The following is a 21167-nucleotide window of genomic DNA, read 5'->3' as shown; positions in this document are numbered from 1 at the left end:
CTTGTATGAGGAGAAGAAATTAGAGAAAGTTTGGTTTATAAAAGCTTAACTACAGGGGCTCAAAGTGGGTAACATGTTAAAAGTGCCACATATGACCATCATCACATGTAACTAGGTTTTTCATTTTCTTTTCTTTTGTTTTGATTTTCTTTGGCCAAAAGGCATTGTTTTGGGTTGATTGAGTGATAGGTTGGGTTTAGTAAGGGTTTACACCATTTAGGTCAAGTATATATGGCATAGGCCCTTATTTGCAAAAATGGCCATTTGCTAACATATGATTTTTCTTTTATTTTTCTCTTTCTTTGTTTCTCCTTGATTTTTGAAATGGGGTAGGGTTTTAGGGTTTAGCAAACATGCTCAACACTCCAAAAAAACAATCATGGCAAAGCTTACCACATACATGCATGATACTATGCACATAAGGGAATGTGATTCAAAAATTTTGTTGGCTCCAAATTTTGGAAATAGGAAAATTGGTTTTTTTTTTGTTTTGAAATTTTGGGGTGTTACAAACCTTCCCCCCTTGAACAAAATATCGTCTCGAGATTTAAGAAAAGTTAGGATCCTAAGAGAGATTGGGCAAATGGTTTAACAGGAAAACATACTCTGCATGGCATTGGGTGCTTCCCGGGCTTCTGTTGTACTCATGCGGTAGAAACGACCGGTGCGGTTGTTCGGGTTCCTTCTAGTGGAGACACGGCGTTGCTGCTGAGCAGGTGCAGCGGTATTGGGGGCAGTCTTGGCAAGTTTCTTGGGGCACTCATTGGAGTAATGACCAGTAACTCCACATTCATAGCAGGTCACAGTTGACTTGTCCTTTGGGGCAATGGGTACAGCATTGCTTCCAGTCCTTGGGGCAGTGTTAGGGTTGTTGTTGTTACCATTGTGGTTGTTGTTGTTGTTGTGGTGGTTGTTGTTGTTGTTGCCTCCGGCTTTGGGTGTCCTTCATTGTTGTTGGTGTAGTTTGGACGGAACGTCTGAGCAGGTGGCTTGTTGTGTCTTGGGGCAAATCCTCCACTTGAGCTGGGGCGATACCTTGATGCATTGATGGGTCCATTCTGGTTCATCATTCTGCGCTTGCGGTTCTCATTGGATTGATGGAGCCTTCCTTCCATCTGGATGGCGGAATCAACTAGGGCTTCCAGGTCAGCAAACGGAATATTCACGAGCATTGTCTGCATCTCATCGTGTAGTCCATTCAGAAATCTCTCCTTCCTCTTCTTGTTGGTGTCGGTTTCATCGGGGGCGTACCTAGACAGAGTGAGGAATCTGTCACGGTATTCCACCACGGACATCCTTCCTTGCTTGAGTTCGCGGAACTCATCCCTCATCTTCTTGATCAGACCCTGGGGCACATGGTACTTGCTAAACTTGAGTTTGAAGTCTTCCCAAGTCATCATTTGTCCCGCATTCATTGCATGGGCACTAGTCCACCAGGCTCTGGCAGGTCCTGACAAGTAGTGGGTGGCAAACAGTACTTTCTCTGCAGCTTCAACTCCTGCAACTTCCAGGTTGTTCTCCATTGTTTGGAGCCAATCATCTGCATCTAACGGCTCTTCGGTCTTGCTAAACATGGGAGGATTAGTGTTCTGGAAGTTCTTCAGCTTGGATCCAGGGTGATCATGATTTCCATGGCCTTGGTTGTTCTGGGAAATCTACTGCAGTACGGCAAGATTAGCTTGTCGCTCAGCTCTTTCAACCTCTCAATCTGCTACCATCATCTGTAGCATCTGCATCAGTGCATCTGGGTTGTTGTTGCGGGTTGGAGGGGCCACCTGAACATTGAGATAGATCATGAGATAAGAGGGAATTTCTATGGCTTGTTTGCGTAAAGTTCAAAGAGTTTAAAACTTGAGTATTTGACATGTTGAAATCAAACAACACTTTCATTCATTCCAAACAACATTACAAGCTAACACACCAATGGTTTTAAGAACCATTTCTTCATTCTACGATACAAGGGACAGATACAAACTCACACCTACGCAAGTGAATCTAGTGATACTACTCCTCATCATCAACATCTATCGGGATGAAGTCATCTTCTCCGGCTTCCATGAACTCATAGCCTTCCACATCAGTGTGGAAGTCCAGATCTTCATCTTTTTCAAAGTCATCATCATCACTCAGGTAGGCTGCTCCTCCCTAAATGTCTTCACCTTCTCCTTCCAGGTCCTTCAGCTGGGTCTCCTGGGCCTTGATAGTCTCCTCCAAGGATGCTATCTTCGCGCGGAGGCGAGCAATGGTGTAATCCTTCTTCGCACGCTTCTGGCGAAGAGTCTTGCGCTCCTTGGCAAGGATCTTGATGGTCTCGGTCTGCTGCGACTGGTGGAGGTGCATCTGGTTGGCGTAGACGCGGGAGTTGTCCAGCTCTTTGCGGGTCTCGTGCAACATGAAGTCAAGGTGTTCCACATGGTACTTCAACTCTGGGTGCGGTGACAGGTCCATTGGCCCTCATATGGAATCATGCCTTGCAAGGTGTGCAAAGCGAGTTCCCTGAATCTGGGTCACATTCTGCCCACACAGACGGGCAAGTGCTTCCTACAGGGCTCGAGCTAGTCCATCTAACCAGTTGTTATCCCTGGTGGAAAACTAGATCCTCTCGGACATAGGGGGCTCCATCTTTCCCCTCAGATCTGCAACTATGACCCACTGCAGTTCTCCTCCGGGATGATCGTTGACTTGTGCTCCAAAGAACTCCGGGTGCGGGCGCTCGAGATACTCAGCTAGGGAATCAAAGTCCCTCTCAAAGATCAGGCTTCCTCCGTTGCCCAACTGGTAAAACTTGGTGTGGTTGAGCTGCTCCATCTGTAGGTGAATTGGATGAGTAAGTTAGAGAAGTGCAAGTGTGTCAAAATTTTATGTAGAATTACAAGGAAAAGTAAAGCATGAATTCCTCTTTTCGAAAAGATCTCAAAGGTAAGAGTGTGAATAGGTTTTTAGAAATATTCACTTCATTTGTTTTGAAACGAAGTTTTTCAGACGTCCATTCTAACTAGGGCCTTCTAAGGTCAAACAATGGCTCTGATACCAACTTATCAACACCCGGATTTTTAGGTCCAGATGCCTATTATGCCATACATCGCAATCCCAGGAATATTGTTTTTGCGAGACATAATAGATTGATATCACAGAACATCATTCATTACAAACCATAATAGTCTTACATCAAAGGATCACATGATCCAGTCTTAATACAACAAATGATCTAAAGATCAAATACATAAAACATAGCGGAAGAAACGTAGTAGCGGTCCATCTTTTCCACAGGCAATGCTTGACGTCAGGAAGTAGTCCTAGTTAGCATAGACGTCCTGCTATCCGTCCTCCTGGTACTGGGGCTCCTCTTCATAGTCTGGCCATTTGAATAGCCAGGGACAAAGCCATGAGTACTTTTAAAGTACTCGCAAACTATCACTAATAGAAGTACTAATAGCTCTAATCATGGTTCTAAGCTTCTAGGTTTATTTGCACAAGCTAGTTTTGTTTCAGAAACACTAATTAGTCAAAGACTCTTTAGTTGTCTAAACTTACTCATGTGGGAACATTAGTGTCATTCCCACAACTCTGTTGTGATTCAAGTCAAAGTCACATTTCAAGTTCAAGTCACAAGTCACCAGTCACATTTTGAAAAGTTCTGATGACGGAACAGTATGGCCTTTCCAACTGTCCATGACCGCGGACGCGGCTAGTCGAATAGTTTAACACTCTGCAGAGGTCGTACACTTGTGCCACAATATTTGCAATAGTCCATCAGGGGTAACTGGCCCTGATTTATCACACTCACTGTGCGGACTACCAATCATAACCTTTCAATTACATATCCTAGTACAGGCACCTCCCCCAATGAGTTTGGCCTCCCAGCCATGGCAAACCGCCATCCTGGGAACTGCAAAGGGCTTGGGTCGGACATTCACCTCATTTCACGTCATTTCACTTTTCACGGAGTCAGCCTCGGCATAACCCCTATGACGCTTGTTCAGAGGGAACTCATACTAAAATACATAAGTTTCCAGCTAAGCCCTACCCAGATTCAGGTATTGTGGGGGTACTTAGAAATTGGAATGGTATCGCATCCGAACCCAACCATCAGTTTTTGTCAAAGAGTCACACTGTTCACCAAAGTTCATATTCACCTTCAAAACTTTCAATAGAATGACTCATCATTCCAGGGTTTTCAAAGTCATTTGATTCACAAGTTCCCATCTAGAGTAGTCAATTTTAGTTTTAGCACTAGCAACTAATCATGAGGGGTGCTAACTAAAGTTTTGCTCTCTAGGCTAAGTTTGAAACTCTTGTAGTATGCTACCTCTAGACCATTATCAATTATAAGAAAAAGCTTTGGTAAACAAAGTAAATGATTGCAAGATAAAACTTGGGCATGGATAAATCCTTAAACAAAAGAAAATTTGCAAGGGTGGCTTGCTCTAGTAGAGCTTGCTCATAGTAATATCTTGTATTGGTAATAGCTTGCCTTGATTGGTACATTGGTCAAAGTTTTCTTCTTCTTCATAGAAGACCTCCTCCTCATCGTAGCCTTCGGTACTAGCATCTATAAACGGATACGAGGTATACAATCACCAAACAATGCTTAAGTACTAGACTTAACACTCAAAGGGATCACACAAGCTAATCTAGCATCACAACATTATTAGCATGGGGGTTGGCTTTGTTTCCTTTTTCCTTTTAAGAAAAATAATTTCCTCTCATTGAAATATTTATTAGGGTTTCTATTTATTTCCTTTGAGAAATAATTTCCTCTCACTGAATATTACTAAGGTTTAATATCCTCAAATAATAAGTATGAGATCATGTTGACCAAAGTCAACACTTCATATTTATCATTTGGGAAAAAGATTTAAATGAGATACTACATCTCATGCAATTTAAACACTACTATGGAAACAATTTAGTATTCTCAAGTAATAACATATGAGGTCATGAAGACTAATGTTATCACCTCACATTGAATTACTTAGACAATGATTTAAATGAGATGCTACACCACATAGTTTTGAAATACTAGTTTTGGAATAGTTTAAATGGGCTAGAAATAGCCACATAGCCATTATTTGAATCTAGCCCATGATCATATGAAACAACCATGTCATATTTTTGCATATTTAGAAAGACAATATGAAATGTGAATTATGACAGTTGGAATCAACTCAAAATGAATTATGGTTGATTTTTAATAACTGTTTGAAGTTTGAAAAGGTATTGCCTTGTTATTTTCATTGCAATTGTTCTATAATAAATCTAGGGTTGAGACCAGTGGAGTTGGATAGAGGATTTCATAAGCTTTCCAGAAATATAAAGTTCATAAATTTTGGCTCAGTAGATTTTGGTCTATTTAATTTTGAATTTGGCATCAGTATTCAAATTTGGTTTAAACAAATAAACGAAATTCAAACAGGTGGGCTTCGGCGGGAAACTAAATGGGCCAGCGAGAGAGAAAGGGAGAAGGCCAGCCCAGCAGTGTGTCTCGCACGCGCGGGCGAACTGACAGTGGGCTCCACCCGTCAGTGGCTCATAACACCCGAAGCGGTATGATTTAACGAGAGCCACAGGATTAGAGATGAGATCGACGGACGAGGGTCGTCGTCATCGACGACGAGAGGCAACCCTACTGGCGACAGCGGTGGGGGGTCGAAGGCTCACCTGGGCTCCGGTGAGGGTTGGCGAGGTGGGCAGCTGGCGTGGAAGACGACGGCGAGCTCAGCGAGGGTCGAGGGAGGTGCTGAGGTGGTCGGAGTCATCGTCTCCGTCTTGCTACTGCCGCGGCGGCTCCGGTGCAATTCCGGCGAGGGAGAGGGCAATGTGGAGGGGCGAGGTGTCGAGGAGGCTCAGTGAGGAGTGGGGAGTGAGATGGTGTGGAGAAACAACAAGGGGGAGGCCTCCTTTTATAGGGTTGTCGAGGTGCTGCGGCTCACGGGTGGGTCGACCATGGTGACGATGTTCTGGGCGGCGAAGGGGCAACGCAAGGACGTGGAGCTGTTCCTGGCGTCATGGCGAGTAGGACGAGCTTGATGGCACAGAGAAAGGAGGTCAGATGCGACGGGGCGCGTGACATGGGCGGGCAGTACCGTGGCGGAGGTCGTGGATGATGGCGACGGCGACAGGGCACGGGGGCGAGAGAGGAGGTGTCTGGCGGCTAGCTGGTGTCGCGGCGATGCTACTGGCGAGCGCTGAAGGAGAGGGGAGCGCGGATTCAACGGGGCATCGCGGCGCTCTGGCGCGCTCTGCGTCGGGATCATGCACATGCTGGCGTGTCCTAGCCAGGGCTTTCCTGCGCTCTCCTTAGTCGAGGGCTTGTACCAGCAGGGTCAGGGGATGAAGGGCAAGCTCCAGGACATAGTGATGTAGGCTAGATGGGAGAGGAGAGCATGATGGCATGTTGAGTGGCATGGTACACGGTATGGAGATGGTTTGGTCAAAATCATGCATGATCATGTGGTACAGGTGCTTGGCTTTGTTCAAGGGGTTCAAGGAGAAGTCAATGATGACATATGGAGTGATGGTTTAGTCTAAAATCCTCTGGTTAATAGCATGTATGAACATTCCAGATTGGTGCCTACAAGGTGTTTGATGAAATGGCCGAATGAAAACCAAATTTGAATTTGGCCAAACTTTTTCTTGGGGTGTGAATCTAATAATATTTGGCACCTACTAATGTCCTTGGTTTGAAAATTGGGAAGATTTGGTGAAAATCCAAAATGGGGATGATCTATAGTCTGATTCAATGTTACTACTTGACATGCTTATAATAAGCAATTGAAAAAGAATTTGCAAGGTGGGTCTTCACCAAATGTGTTCACCTTAATGTGCTCTTGGATGAGGAGAAGAGAGTTGAGAAAGTTCGGTTTAGAAAAGCTTAACTACAGGGGTGATACGTCTCAAACGTATCTATAATTTCTTATGTTCCATGCTACTTTTATGATGATACTCACATGTTTTATACACATTATATGTCATATTTATGCATTTTCCGGCACTAACCTATTGACGAGATGCCGAAGAGCCGATTCGTTGTTTTCTGCTGTTTTTGGTTTCAGAAATCCTAGTAAGGAAATATTCTCGGAATTGGACGAAATCAACGCCCAGGGGCCTATTTTTCCATGAAGCTTCCAGAAGTCCGGAGAGGAAACGAAGTGGAGCCACGAGGTGGCGACACACCAGGCGGCGCGGCCCAAGCCCTGGCCGCGCCGGCCTGTTGTGTGGGCCCCTCGTGACCCTCCCGACTCTGCCCTTCCGCCTACTTAAAGCCTTCGTGGCGAAACCCCCAGTACCGAGAGCCACGATACGGAAAACCTTCCAGAGACGCCGCCGCCAATCCCATCTCGGGGGATTCAGGAGATCGCCTCCGGCACCCTGCCGGAGAGGGGAATAATCTCCCGGAGGTCTCTTCATCGCCATGATCGCCTCCGGATCGATGTGTGAGTATTCCACCCCTGGACTATGGGTCCATAGCAGTAGCTAGATGGTTGTCTTCTCCTCATTGTGCTATCATGTTAGATCTTGTGAGCTGCCTATCATGATCAAGATCAACTATTTGTAATCCTTCATGTTGTGTTTGTTGGGATCCGATGAATATTGAATACTATGTCAAGTTGATTATCAATCTATCATATATGTTATTTATCTTCTTGCATGCTCTCCGTTGCTAGTAGAGGCTCTGGCCAAGTTGATACTTGTGACTCCAAGAGGGGGTATTTATGCTCGATAGTGGGTTCATACCTCCATTAAATCTGGGACAGTGACAGAAAGTTCTAAGGTTGTGGATGTGTTGTTGCCACTAGGGTTAAAACATCGATGCTTTGTCTAAGGATATTTGTGTTGATTACATTACGCACCATACTTAATGCAATTGTCTGTTGTTTGCAACTTAATACTGGAAGGGGTTCGGATGATAACCTGAAAGTGGACTTTTTAGGCATAGATGCATGCTGGATAGAGGTCTATGTACTTTGTCGTAATGCCCTCATTGAATCTCATAGTACTCATCATGATATATGTATGTGCATTGTTATGCCTTCTTTATTTGTCAATTCCCCAACTGTAATTTGTTCACCCAACATCTGCTTATCTTATGGGAGAGACACCACTAGTGAACTGTGGACCCCGGTCCTATTCTTTACATCTGAAATACAATCTACTGGAATTGTTCTTTACTGTTCTTCGCAAACAATCATCATCTTCCACACAATACGTTTAATCCTTTGTTTACAGCAAGCCGGTGAGATTGACAACCTCACTGTTACGTTGGGGCAAAGTTCTGTGATTGTGTTGTGCAGGTTCCACGTTGGCGCCGGAATCCCTGGTTTTTGCGCCGCACTACACTCCGCCGCCATCAACCTTCAACGTGCTTCTTGGCTCCTACTGGTTCGATAAACCTTGGTTTCTTACTGAGGGAAACTTGCTGCTGTACGCATCACACCTTCCACTTGGGGTTCCCAACGGGCGTGTGCTTTACGCGTCATCAAGCTAAATTTACGGCGCCGTTGCCGGGGAGATCAAGACACGCTGCAAGGGGAGTCTCCCACATCCAATCTCTTTACTTTGTTTTTGTCTTGCTTTACTTTATTTTATTTACTGCTTTGTTTGCTTCTTATATCAAAAACACAAAAAAATTAGTTGTTAGTTTTAATTTATTTACTGTCTTGTTCTTTATATTGAAAACACAAAAAAATTAGTTTCTTGCATTTACTTTATTTTGTTTGCTTTATTTACTACTGCTAAAAATGAGTAATCCGGAAGTTAAGTTCGTTCCTTTAAGCAACAAGGGGGAGAAAGTTTTAAAGATGCTTGGTATAGAATTAGTGATGCTCATCATAGGTGCATTAAGAAACACTCCACTATTATACTACTTAGGAACTTTTATGTTGGTATCTCTAGCTGGAATAGGTATGTTCTTGATACTCTTGCGGGAGGTAATTTCCTAGGCACTCCGGCTTTAGAAGCTAGTTGCATTATTGAGAGTCTAGTTGGAATACCACCTGTTAATGAAGCTAAAATTGAAATCTCTCTTGAAGATGTCATGAAAAAGTTGGAGGCCATAGATAAAGATCTTCCAAGTATTGAGACTAAATTGAGAATATTACTTAATAGCACTGATAAACTTGATAAATCTCTAGGTGGAATTAATGAGAGAATTGCTGTTTTAGAAACTTGTGCTACTCATGATAATCGAACCCATAGGATTAGTGAACTTGAAGAAGCTATGGAAACCTTGGGTTCAACTTTTTCTTCTCTTAAGTTTAAGGAAAAAGTTTATGTGGGTAAGGAGCAAAAGTTTATGTATGTCTCTAAAGTGCCTAAGCCAAAAAATTATTATAGGCCTAAAATTGACAAAGCCCTTAGCACCACTACGGATGGGGGAGCATCTAAGATACCTATTGATGTTGATGCTCCATCTCTTGATAATACTTGATACACACTTTCTGCGCCTAGCTGAAAGGCGTTAAAGAAAAGCGCTTATGGGAGACAACCCATTATTTTACTTCTGCACCTTTATTTTATATTTGAGTCTTGGAAGTTGTTATTACTGTATCAACCTCTCCTTATCTTTATTTTATTGCATTGTTGTGCCAAGTAAAATCTTTGATAGTAAAGCCAATACTAGATTTGGATTGCTGCGCAGGAACAGATTTCTTGCTGTAACGAATTTGAGCAGTAGTCTCTGTAGAAAAATTAAAAAAATCTGCCAATTTACGTGCGTGATCCACAGATATGTACGCAACTTTCATTCAGTTTGGGCATTTTCATCTGAGCAATTCTGGTGCCTCTTTAAAATTCGTCTTTACGAACTGTTCTGTTTTGACAGATTCTGCCTTTTATTTCGCATTGCCTGTTTTGCTATGTTTGATGGATTTCTTTGTTCCATTAACTTTCAGTAGCTTTGTGCAATGTCCAGAAGTGTTAAGAATGATTATGTCACCTCTGAATATATGAATTATGCACTGACCCTCTAATGAGTTTGTTTTGAGTTTGGTGTGGAGGAAGTTTTCAAGGGTCAAGAGAGGAGGATGATACAATATGATCAAGAAGAGTGAAAAGTCAAAGCTTGGGGATGCCCCCGTGGTTCATCCCTGCATATTTTAATAAGACTCAAGCGTCTAAGCTTGGGGATGCCTAAGGCATCCCTTCTTCATCGACAACTTATCAGGTTCCTCTAGTGAAACTATATTTTTATTCCGTCACATCTTATGTGCTTTACTTGGAGCGTCTGTTTGTTTTTGTTTCTGTTTTTGTTTGAATAAATCGGATCCTAGCATTCTTTGTTTGGGAGAGAGACACACTCCGCTATTTCGTATGAACAAATATGTTCTTAGCTTTATCTTTAATGTTCATTGCGAAAGTTGAACTACTTCATTCATTGTTATATGGTTGGAAACGGAAAATGCCGCATGTGGTAAATGGTTTAATGTCTTGAATAATTTGATACTTGGTAATTGTTGTGCTCATATAGATCATGTTTAAGCTCTTGCATCATGTACCTTGTACCCATTAATGAATAACTACATAGAGCTTGTTAAAATTTGGTTTGCATGATTGATCTCTAGAGTCTAGATATTTTCTGGTTGAGGTGTTTGAACAACAAGGAGACAATGTAAAGTCTTATAATAGTTACAATATGTTCATATGTGAGCTTTGCTGCACCTTTTATACTTGAGTTTGCTTCAAACAACCTTGCTAGCCTAGCCTTGTATTGAGAGGAATTCTTCTCGTGCATCCAAATCCTTGAGCCAATAACCATGCCATTTGTGTCCACCATACCTACCAACTACATGGTATTTCTCCGCCATTCCAAAGTAAATTACTTGAGTGCTACCTTTAAAATTTCTATTCTTTGTCTTTGCAATATATAGCTCATGGGACAAATAGCCTTAAAAACTATTGTGGTGATGAATATGTACTTATGTGTCTTATTTCTTAATAAGTTGCTTGTTGAGCGGTAACCATGTTTACGGGGACGCCATCAACTTTTACCTTTGTTGAATATCATGTGAGTTGCTATGCATGTTCGTCTTGTCCGAAGTAAGGGCGATTTTCATGATCAAATGGTTTGAGTATGCATACTCGTTAGAGAAGAACATTGGGCCGCTAACTAAAGCCATGATTCATGGTGGAAGTTTCAGTTTGGACAATTAATCCTCAATCTCTTATGAGAATTTTAATCGTTGTTGAATGCTTATGCATTAAAGAGGAGTCCATTATCTCGTTGTCTATGTTGTCCCGGTATGGATGTCTAAGTTGAGAATAATCAAAAGCGAGAAATCCAATGCGAGCTTTCTCCTTAGACCTTTGTACGAGGCGGCATAGAGGTACCCCTTTGTGACACTTGGTTGAAACATATGCTATGCAATGATAATCCGTGTTAATCCAAGCTAATTAGGACAAGGTGCGAGCACTATTAATATACTATGCATGAGGCTTGCAACTTATAGGATATCTTATACATAACACATATGCTTTATTACTACCGTTGACAAAATTGTTTCCTGTTTTCAAAATAAAAGCTCTAGCACAAATACAGTAATCAATGCTTCCCTCTGCGAAGGGCCTATCTTCTACTTTATTGTTGAGTCAGTTTGCCTATCCCTTCTATCCCAGAAGCAAACACTTGTGTCAACTGTGTGCATTGATTCTTACATGTTTACTTATTGCACTTGTTATATTGCTTTGCGTTGACATTTATCCATGAGATATATATATATATATATATATATATGTTGAAGTTGAAAGCAACCGCTGAAACTTATATCTTCCTTTGTGTTGCTTCAATGCCTTTACTTTGAACTTATTGCTTTATGAGTAACTCTTATGCAAGTCTTATTGATGCTTGTCTTGAAAGTATTATTCATGAAAATTCTTTGCTATACGATTCATTAGTTTACTCATTATCTTCATCATTGCTTCGAATCGCTGCATTCATCTCATATGCTTTACAATAGTATGATCAAGATTATGATAGCATGTCACTTCAGAAATTATCTTTATTATCGTTTACCTACTCGAGGGCGAGTAGGAACTAAGCTTGGGGATGCTTGATACGTCTCAAACGTATCTATAATTTCTTATGTTCCATGCTACTTTTATGATGATACTCACATGTTTTATACACGTTATATGTCATATTTATGCATTTTCCGGCACTAACCTATTGACGAGATGCCGAAGAGCCGATTGTTGTTTTCTGCTGTTTTTGGTTTCAGAAATCCTAGTAAGGAAATATTCTCGGAATTGGACGAAATCAACGCCCAGGGGCCTACTTTTCCACGAAGCTTCCAGAAGTCCGGAGAGGAAACGAAGTGGGGCCACGAGGTGGCGACACACCAGGGCGGCGCGGCCCAAGCCCTGGCCGCGCCGGCCTGTTGTGTGGGCCCCTCGTGACCCTCCCGACTCTTCCCTTCCGCCTACTTAAAGCCTTCGTCGCGAAACCCCCAGTACCGAGAGCCATGATACGGAAAACCTTCCAGAGACGCCACCGCCGCCAATTCCATCTCGGGGGATTCAGGAGATCGCCTTCGGCACCCTGCCGGAGAGGGGAATCATCTCCCGGAGGTCTCTTCATCGCCATGATCGCCTCCGGATCGATGTGTGAGTAGTCCACCCCTGGACTATGGGTCCATAGCAGTAGCTAGATGGTTGTCTTCTCCTCATTGTGCTATCATGTTAGATCTTGTGAGCTCCCTATCATGATCAAGATCATCTATTTGTAATCCTTCATGTTGTGTTTGTTGGGATCCGATGAATATTGAATACTGTGTCAAGTTGATTATCAATCTATCATATATGTTATTTATGTTCTTGCATGCTCTCCGTTGCTAGTAGAGGCTCTGGCCAAGTTGATACTTGTGACTCCAAGAGGGGGTATTTATGCTCGATAGTGGGTTCATGCCTCCATTAAATGCAGGGACGAGTGACGGAAAGTTCTAAGGTTGTGGATGTGCTTGTTGCCACTAGGGATAAAACATCGATGCTTTGTCTAAGGATATTTGTGTTGATTACATTACGCACCATACTTAATGCAATTGTCTGTTGTTTGCAACTTAATACTGGAAGGGGTTCGGATGATAACCTGAAACTGGACTTTTTAGGCATAGATGCATGCTGGATAGCGGTCTATGTACTTTGTCGTAATGCCCTGATTGAATCTCATAGTACTCATCATGATATATGTATGTGCATTGTTATGCCTTCTTTATTTGTCAATTGCCCAACTCGTAATTTGTTCACCCAACATCCGCTTATCTTATGGGAGAGACACCACTAGTGAACTGTGGACCCCGGTCCTATTCTTTACATCTGAAATACAATCTACCGCAATTGTTCTTTACTTGTTCTTCGCAAACAATCATCATCTTCCACACAATACGTTTAATCCTTTGTTTACAGCAAGCCGGTGAGATTGACAACCTCACTGTACGTTGGGGCAAAGTTCTGTGATTGTGTTGTGCAGGTTCCACGTTGGCGCCGGAATCCCTGGTGTTGCGCCGCACTACACTCCGCCGCCATCAACCTTCAACGTGCTTCTTGACTCCTACTGGTTCGATAAACCTTGGTTTCTTACTGAGGGAAACTTGCTGCTGTACGCATCACACCTTCCACTTGGGGTTCCCAACGGGCGTATGCTTTACGCGTCATCAAGGGGCTCAAAGTGGGTAACATGTTAAAAGTGCCACATATGACCATCATTACATGTGACTAGGTTTTTCATTTTCTTTTCTTTTGTTTTGATTTTCTTTTCCAAAAGGCATTGTTTTGGGTTGATTGAGTGATAGGTTGGGTTTAGTAAGGGTTTACACCATTTAGGTCAAGTAGATATGGCATAGGCCCTTATTTGCAAAAATGGCCATTTGCTAACATATGCTTTTTCTTTTATTTTTCTCTTTCTTTGTTTCTCCTTGATTGTTGAAATGGGGCAGGGTTTTAGGGTTTAGCAAACATGCTCAACACTCCAAACAAACAATCATGGAAAAGATCACCACATATATGCATCATACTATGCACATAAGGGAATGTGATTCAAAAAAATTGTTGGCTCCAAATTTTGGAAATAGGAAAATTAAGTTTTCTTTGTTTTGAAATTTTGGGGTGTTACACCGACGTGGACAACCGGAACTGCGATATTCTTCATGTAGAACCATCCAGCGTTCCAGTACCGGACGGATTCGTGGGAGTCGTGAGGTGGATACATACGACAAGGTCGGAGCATGAAGGTCATGCTCCCGCAGTTCACCATGGCCTTGTCCTTCGTCTCTTTCTTCACCCGGAAGAAAAATTGCCATAGTCGGACGTCTGGGCGAATTCCGAGGTGCCCTTTGCAAAGCGTTACGAAGTTCGAGAGGAGGAGATATGAGTTCGGACAGATATTGTGAGGTTGATGTCCGTATGTGCCGAGGATGGAAAGAAAGAATTCCGAACAGGGGAGCGATAGACCACGCTCAACCCAGGCCTTGGTCAGGACTCGTTCGTCCGCGTCTGCTTTGGAGACGTCGGAGTCACGCATGAAACTCCAATACGAGGAAATCATGCCCTCATTTTGGAGGTCCTTAGTTCCGCATCCTTGGTTTCGCAGGGCCACCACTGTCCCTTCTTGCCTTCTCGAATCCGGGCCTTGGAAGCCTTCTTCGCTTCCGCCTCCTGCACCTTAGCAGCCATCCAGCTTGTCCCTCAAGTTCTTCTTGGATTTCTTTGAGGGTGGGGATCCGGCCTAGTGCAGTGCTGGAAGAGGCGGAGAATGGTTGAGCTAATTTGATGTCGGAAACATATGGTGGCAAGAATGCAAGGGGCTCCGGACAGCTTGGTTCTAATGAGCTGGTTCCGGACTATTCGGAGAACTACCAGTGCATTTGGACGAACTAGGCAACATGCTTCCGGCTGCACCCATGCAAACTAGTTTGAGTAGTCGGAATCTACACTAAGCTACTTCTTCTTCTACAAGACCGGCGCACTTACCATTAATGGCGCGGTGGTCCTTCGGAACGCCGGAGGATGGGGTTGCCGGACTTGAAGTGCTGAGCTTCCGATGACCATGGATCGGCGACGGAGATGTTTTCCCGATCAACCGTGGGAATCTCAGGTCGAGGAAGACCTTGGAGTGGCAGCGGGTGAAGCTCTCCGTGCGGAAGATCGCCGGAGATCAGATCTGGCGGGCGGCATTGCGGGAGGAAGAAGACAAAGTGGGGATTGCGGTGAAAGAATGGGAAAGTTACAGCGCGCGGGGGTATTTATAGACCTCGCACGGAGATTCGTGATTCGGATCCAACGGTGGAAACGAACCGGTCACACCATTGGATGGCTGACATGTGTCTTAGGTCAAAAATGGTAAAATGGCGTGGACGTAACTTAACTGTGCGCTTACGAAATTTCCGGTTAAAGATTTGTATCTCCAAAAATTTAGCGCGGGAAAATAGAAAGTTGTGCGCGGGTGACAAGGTATCAACTTGTCAATGCCTATGGATTATAGGCTAGGGTTTAGTTAGAAGTAGAGGGAAAGTAGATCTCGAAGGTTTCAGCCGAAAAGTACTCGACGATTATGAAAACTAGGGTTTGTGAACAATGATTCGATGATCTCTTCGTCCCTCGACTCCCCCTTTTTATAGGAGGCGGAGCCGAGGGTTTCGTTTTGTACAAGTTACAGAGTCCGGGACGGTTTCTAACTCATCCCGCCAGATTACAAACAACACTTCCTATTACAACTCTACTTTCCTTAATATATCTTGGGCTCCCGGATCTTCTTATTCTTTGGGTAGTGGGCCTTCATTAAACCCCGGGTACTATCTTTGGCAGGCCCATTTGGGATGCCTATGTCAGTAGCCCCCGAGATTTTGCTTGAATCGTAGAGTCAGGGAAAATCTCCACTGTTTATTTTTATCCGAGAGCTTTAACTCTTTTATATTTCTCCATATAAAATTCTATATTGTACAGGGATAATGGTAATTGGGGCTAGTTCATCTGACGGATCAGGTACTAGTTAAGCTGCTCTAGTGGCAATCCGCAAAAACCTACTTCAAGATCACGTCCCTGGACATGATCTCGGGATACTTGGTGCAAACTTCGACAGGTGCCGCTTAAGGTCTTACCATTCAGTCGAGTCCCGGTCAAATTTATCGAGCACCTAACGCGTCCGTTAGGATTTTCCTTCGTATCCGTTGATACGGATAAAAGTAGCAGAGCGCGGTCTTCGGCGATGCCACGCCCAGCGAGAACGGATGCGGGGTCTTACCTTCGCAAATTTGCGGCATTCAGAAATTGATCGCAACTTTGGCGTTCCGAGAATATATTGTCGAGTGCTTTTCCGGCTGTTGGAATGGCACATTTTATCGAGTCAAATATGACTTATATTGCTCTCCCGATGGGAGTATATGTAGAGTTAATTATAACTCGAAATATACTCTCTTGCTTTTCTATCTTTTTTCTTTTTTAATTTCATCGGGCACGCGAACAGCGTTCCCGATGGGAGTAGCCCCCGAGGCTACAGCCAAGAACTTTTGCTTGGTTGTAGGCTCAACATTTTAGTCCACCTTGTCGCTATATTATCATTATCTCCCGATATAATCTTCTTTTCATCTCTCGGGTGCGCAAACACCGCTCCCGATGGGAGTAGCCCCCGAGGCTACAGCCAAGAACTTGTGCTTGGTTGTAGGCTCCCACAATTTCTATATTGCCATAGTCGAAATTTTACTTTTATCGAAGTAGCCCCCGAGCATTTGGGCAAAAACTTGTATATGACCAAAGGCTCCCGAAGTATTGAAATAACTTCTCCTGTCGCCAATCTTCCTTTTTCTTTTTTTTTATTTTTCGTGTCGACACGCTTCCCTTAGTCAAATTCACTTCATCTCTATTAATAGTCGGGATTTTTCTGCCTTGTGGGTCCATTGTTTCCACCACGTTGACACGTCGTGCAGGTGGGGGACACACGTCCTCCGCTTTTCCTGGCGCACGTACGGTAACGCCTGTTCCATTCCATCTCAGTAAAAATACCTTTTTACCCTTTTATCTACAAGATCTTTTTTCACCACACGATTTCTTCATCCAACGGTGCATTGCTTCGCCCGATTCCTATATAAACCTTTCTTCAACCTCGGTCCACTCCTTCGCTTGCGCCGCACATCTGTTCCCCTTTGCAAAAGCTTCCCCTGCGCCCAACTCTCTTTGATCTTCCGCACGCACGTGCATTGCTTTTCCAGTGCCGTTTAATGCCACCGCGCACGCGACTTACTCGCCACAGTACTCCAGAATCCAAGATGGCTGCTGAAGATCTTGAGTGGGAGAGATCTAAAATCTCCAACCAAGACGTCAACATGCTGAAGAGGCTTGGCCTGATGAAGAAAGAGGACGCCATCCGCTTTCCCAGCGAAGAAAGCTAACCAAACCCTCCAATGGAGTACCGGGTTAGTTTCGTTGATCACCTCATCCGCGGCCTTTCGACCCCAATTCATGATTTCCTCCGCGGCCTTCTCTTTCTCTATGGGATTCAACTGCACCAGTTGACCCCCAATTCCATCCTTCATATTTCCATCTTTATCACGCTGTGCGAATGCTTCCTTGGAATCCCTCCTAACTGGGTTTTGTGGAAACGCATTTTCTGCCTCCGCCGCAATGGCGCCCACAACGCCACCTATAACATAGGCGGCGTTGTTATCCGTGTCCGAGCCGACGTTGATTACTTCGACGTCAAGTTTCCTGATTACTGTCCAAGGATGGCGAAAAAGGTGGCTCTACATACACGAAGAAAGTGCCAATTCTGTAGAGCATAACATAGTCCCTTTCGACGGAAGTGCCAAAATTCAACGCCGTCGCTCTCGGGATGCTTGAAGCTTCAGAAGAAGAGAAAAGGCGACGAAGCACTTATGTCTCGTATTCATCGGCTTCAAAATACTCGAGGCAAAGAGCTGTCCGGTGTTCAAATCACTGCCTACTTTCTTCGGATTAGAGTGCAGCCTCTTCGAGGCTCGCAAAAATCCCCTTTGGACGTATCTTTGGTGAAAATGACGCCAATAGGCTCTCGCAATGATCTTTATGTGAAGGACTTGGAAAAGCTTATTCGAAGAATTTCCTCGCTGAGCAAGAGGGATCCTATTCCCTCCTCTTGCCGCGTGGAACCATACAGCTCCGCCAATCCTCTCCCCAAGGTATTTTGTCTTCTCGAATTTTTATCTTGTTCCGAACTTTCCCTGCATCTCATTGTATTGATATCTCTCTAATTTTTCTTTTGTCGCTATTTTTCTACAGAAGCATCCTACTATGGCTTCCCTTCCTCCTCTTCCTGAAGGTGGAGATGTCGAGGAAAGGGCCGTTGTTGCCGATGACAACCAGGAAGCCCCTTCTTTTGTGAATGAACCCGCAGATTCCCGAAAATCTGCGGGATCTATTGAAAAGGATGCTGCCTCTGAAGGTACTACATCAGCACAATCTCCTCCTCCTGCTGTTTCTCCAAAGAACAAAAGGAAAAGGAGTGATGTCGAAGATTCCGGGACCTCCAAACCTGAAGAAGCTGCTCCTTCACCGCGAAAGGCAGCTTATGATCCATATCTCGAAAGTCTCATCAGTTCGTAAGTTCCTTGTCTCTTTTTATTTTTCTATTCGAAGAATTTTATTTGCCTTGCTTTTTATGCTGCCACCCTTTTTCCACAGTGATGATGATGAAGAAACACCAACTTTGGATGTGGCTGCTCGAGCGAGTACGTCACATACTCTAGTTATTTCGGAGCCGCCGAGTTGAAGGAGAAGAATCCTCGCCTCCTCAACAAAACGTCGGCGCGTCTACTCCTCCTTCGAGCCCCCTTGTCCCTTCGCCAAAAAGGGCAAGGACTGAAGCAATTCCGGAGCCGAGTCTCCAATTGAGTAGCTCTTCTAACCCTCTCTTGGATGATGTAAGTTTTCAATACTCTTGTCACTGTCTGTACTTCCTCTGTTTGCTTCTGAATGCCATTATATTTTTCTCATACCGAAATTTTCTTGCTTTGTCCCTTTCTTTTCTTGACAGCCCATGATTAAAGACCTTATCCGCATCGGTGCTCAATTCATTGGGTATCGTGAATATGCCAACAAAACTGAAGGTGATGCCTTGTTGCTTTCTTTTTTTACCATTACTCTGTTACTCCGTTGTTGTCGATATTTTAACGAAATTTTATCTTTCCTGGCAGAAAAATTGACGGCTATCAACGAGCGTGCCAATGCACTTGCTCAAAAATTAGAGCAAAGTGAAGAGGCTCGTAAGAAGGCCGAATTAGACGTTGTTCAAGCTAGAGCGAGAGGCTGACAAGGCCAAGACTGACGCTGCTGGTGTCGAAGATCTTAGAAAGAGACTTCACACTGCCGAGACTTCGCTGAGCGAGCATATAGCTGCACAATCTGCTCGCGAGGAAGCGATCCTTAAGCGTATAAGGACACAAAGTCGCCGCTTTGTCAGTAAGTATCTGAACCACTTCATATCCTTTGTATTTTCTTCTCTGCATTCGTTTGTTGCTCAATAAGTTTCTTCCTTGACAGCTAGAACAGCTCAAGAGTTTGAACTTGAAGATCCCGACAATGATCCTCTTCTTGACGCCCTTTCATTCCTCGAGTTTCATGGGTCAGAGGCACGCGAAGGCATTGATCAAGCTAAAGCGGGGCTGTCGCGGCTCTTTCCCTATTTCTTCCCAAAGAAAGAGGAACCCGCGACTTTCCTTAACCTGGCCAAGTGCTTTAATCCACCAGAAGATCTTGGGCTGAAGGCGCGTCATGAGAATATGAAGGTCGCCGTTGAAAACACTGTTGCCTTGGTTGCCGATAGCCAGCAAACTATCGACTGGGCGAAAGTTGGCGACAACGAGCGGATAGAACAATCAAGGTGGAAGTCGCTGATCAAGGCAGCTAAGCCCAACACGAAGAAAATCCTGGCCTATCTTGGGATCAAGCCGTCTTCAACTCCTAGCTCATCAAGGACGGAGGTCTAGTTGAATGCCTCTTTGCTTTTTCTTTTTAGCGTACCTCTTTCTTTTGGCATTGTCGCCGTAGTGTTCTTTGGCGATAACTGCTTCAGTAGGTCTCTAGAAGGTCCTTCTTTTGTAATAGACATGTATATATTATGGGAATGAATGGAAATCTATCTTTACTCAGTGATTGATGTCGAAATATTTCTTTTTTCCAGTTAATTTTTGACAATTATACGCCAGCTCCTGGTCCTTCCAATATTTCGCCTTCTTCTCACTCAAAGAGAGCTCTTGCTGGTACTACACCTGTCGAAGATTCTTTACCGCAAGAATTGGATGAGCTTCGGCAGCAACTTCAGTATGCGAAGAAGCAAACACTTGTGATGATGGAGAAGTCTCGTAAGTCATCTGAAGCCGAAAAAGTTGCACTTCAACAAGCTCGCGAGGCCGTGGCTGCCAGGGAAATTGCTGCTTCCGAGGCTGAAAAGGCGACTACTCGAGAAAATTTCATGCTCGAATTAATGAATGAAGCCAGTGCAGATATGTCGGGTATGCTTGTTTCATCCTCAATATCTTCCGTCTTCATGCTACGTCTCTTGAAGTTTTTTGTTTCTTTGTTTTCATAGGCTCCTTTACTGACGTTGTTGCCGAAGAGGATAGGGTAAATACCAGGACAAACCTCCTTGTTAACCTTTCCCTTGATCATGGTTCTCTATTTTGGGCTACCCCAGAGAGGACCCGCCGGATTGTCAGATTTCAGGATCGTGCCTCTCAAACTCGCGACTTCCTTGACTTCGTACCAAGACCCTGTCCATGGTTTATAACTCCATGTTTCCTCGGAACGTTCCACGAAAACTCTTCCCGAGTTAATGGAGAGATTTAAGGATGCTCATAGAATCCATGACTTTGTCAAAGCTCAACTGGTGGCTGGCGCCAGATTTGCCCTTATCATGCTGCAGATTTGCCACTCAAAGCTTGACCTGACCCAAGTTGTTGCGAAAGTTCACGCGAAGGTGCGGCGCCGAAGAGTTGGTGTCGATCGTATTAACACGAAGGTTTCGCCTATAGCTGAAGAAATGATCGAAGACCTTCTTCGGATGGATGCCGACTTTTTTGCAGATGGTCATTATGCTGATTTTCTTGGCGCTGCTCCTGAAGAAAACAGGATTACCCTTGATGATATATTGAATCATGACTAATTATTTTCCTTTGGTAGATAATTCTTCCTTGTAAATCATGATTGTG

The sequence above is a fragment of the Lolium rigidum genome, chromosome 5 (genome assembly GCF_022539505.1).
Source record: "Lolium rigidum isolate FL_2022 chromosome 5, APGP_CSIRO_Lrig_0.1, whole genome shotgun sequence".
NCBI lineage: Eukaryota > Viridiplantae > Streptophyta > Magnoliopsida > Poales > Poaceae > Lolium > Lolium rigidum.
This window is presented reverse-complemented; position numbering follows the sequence as displayed.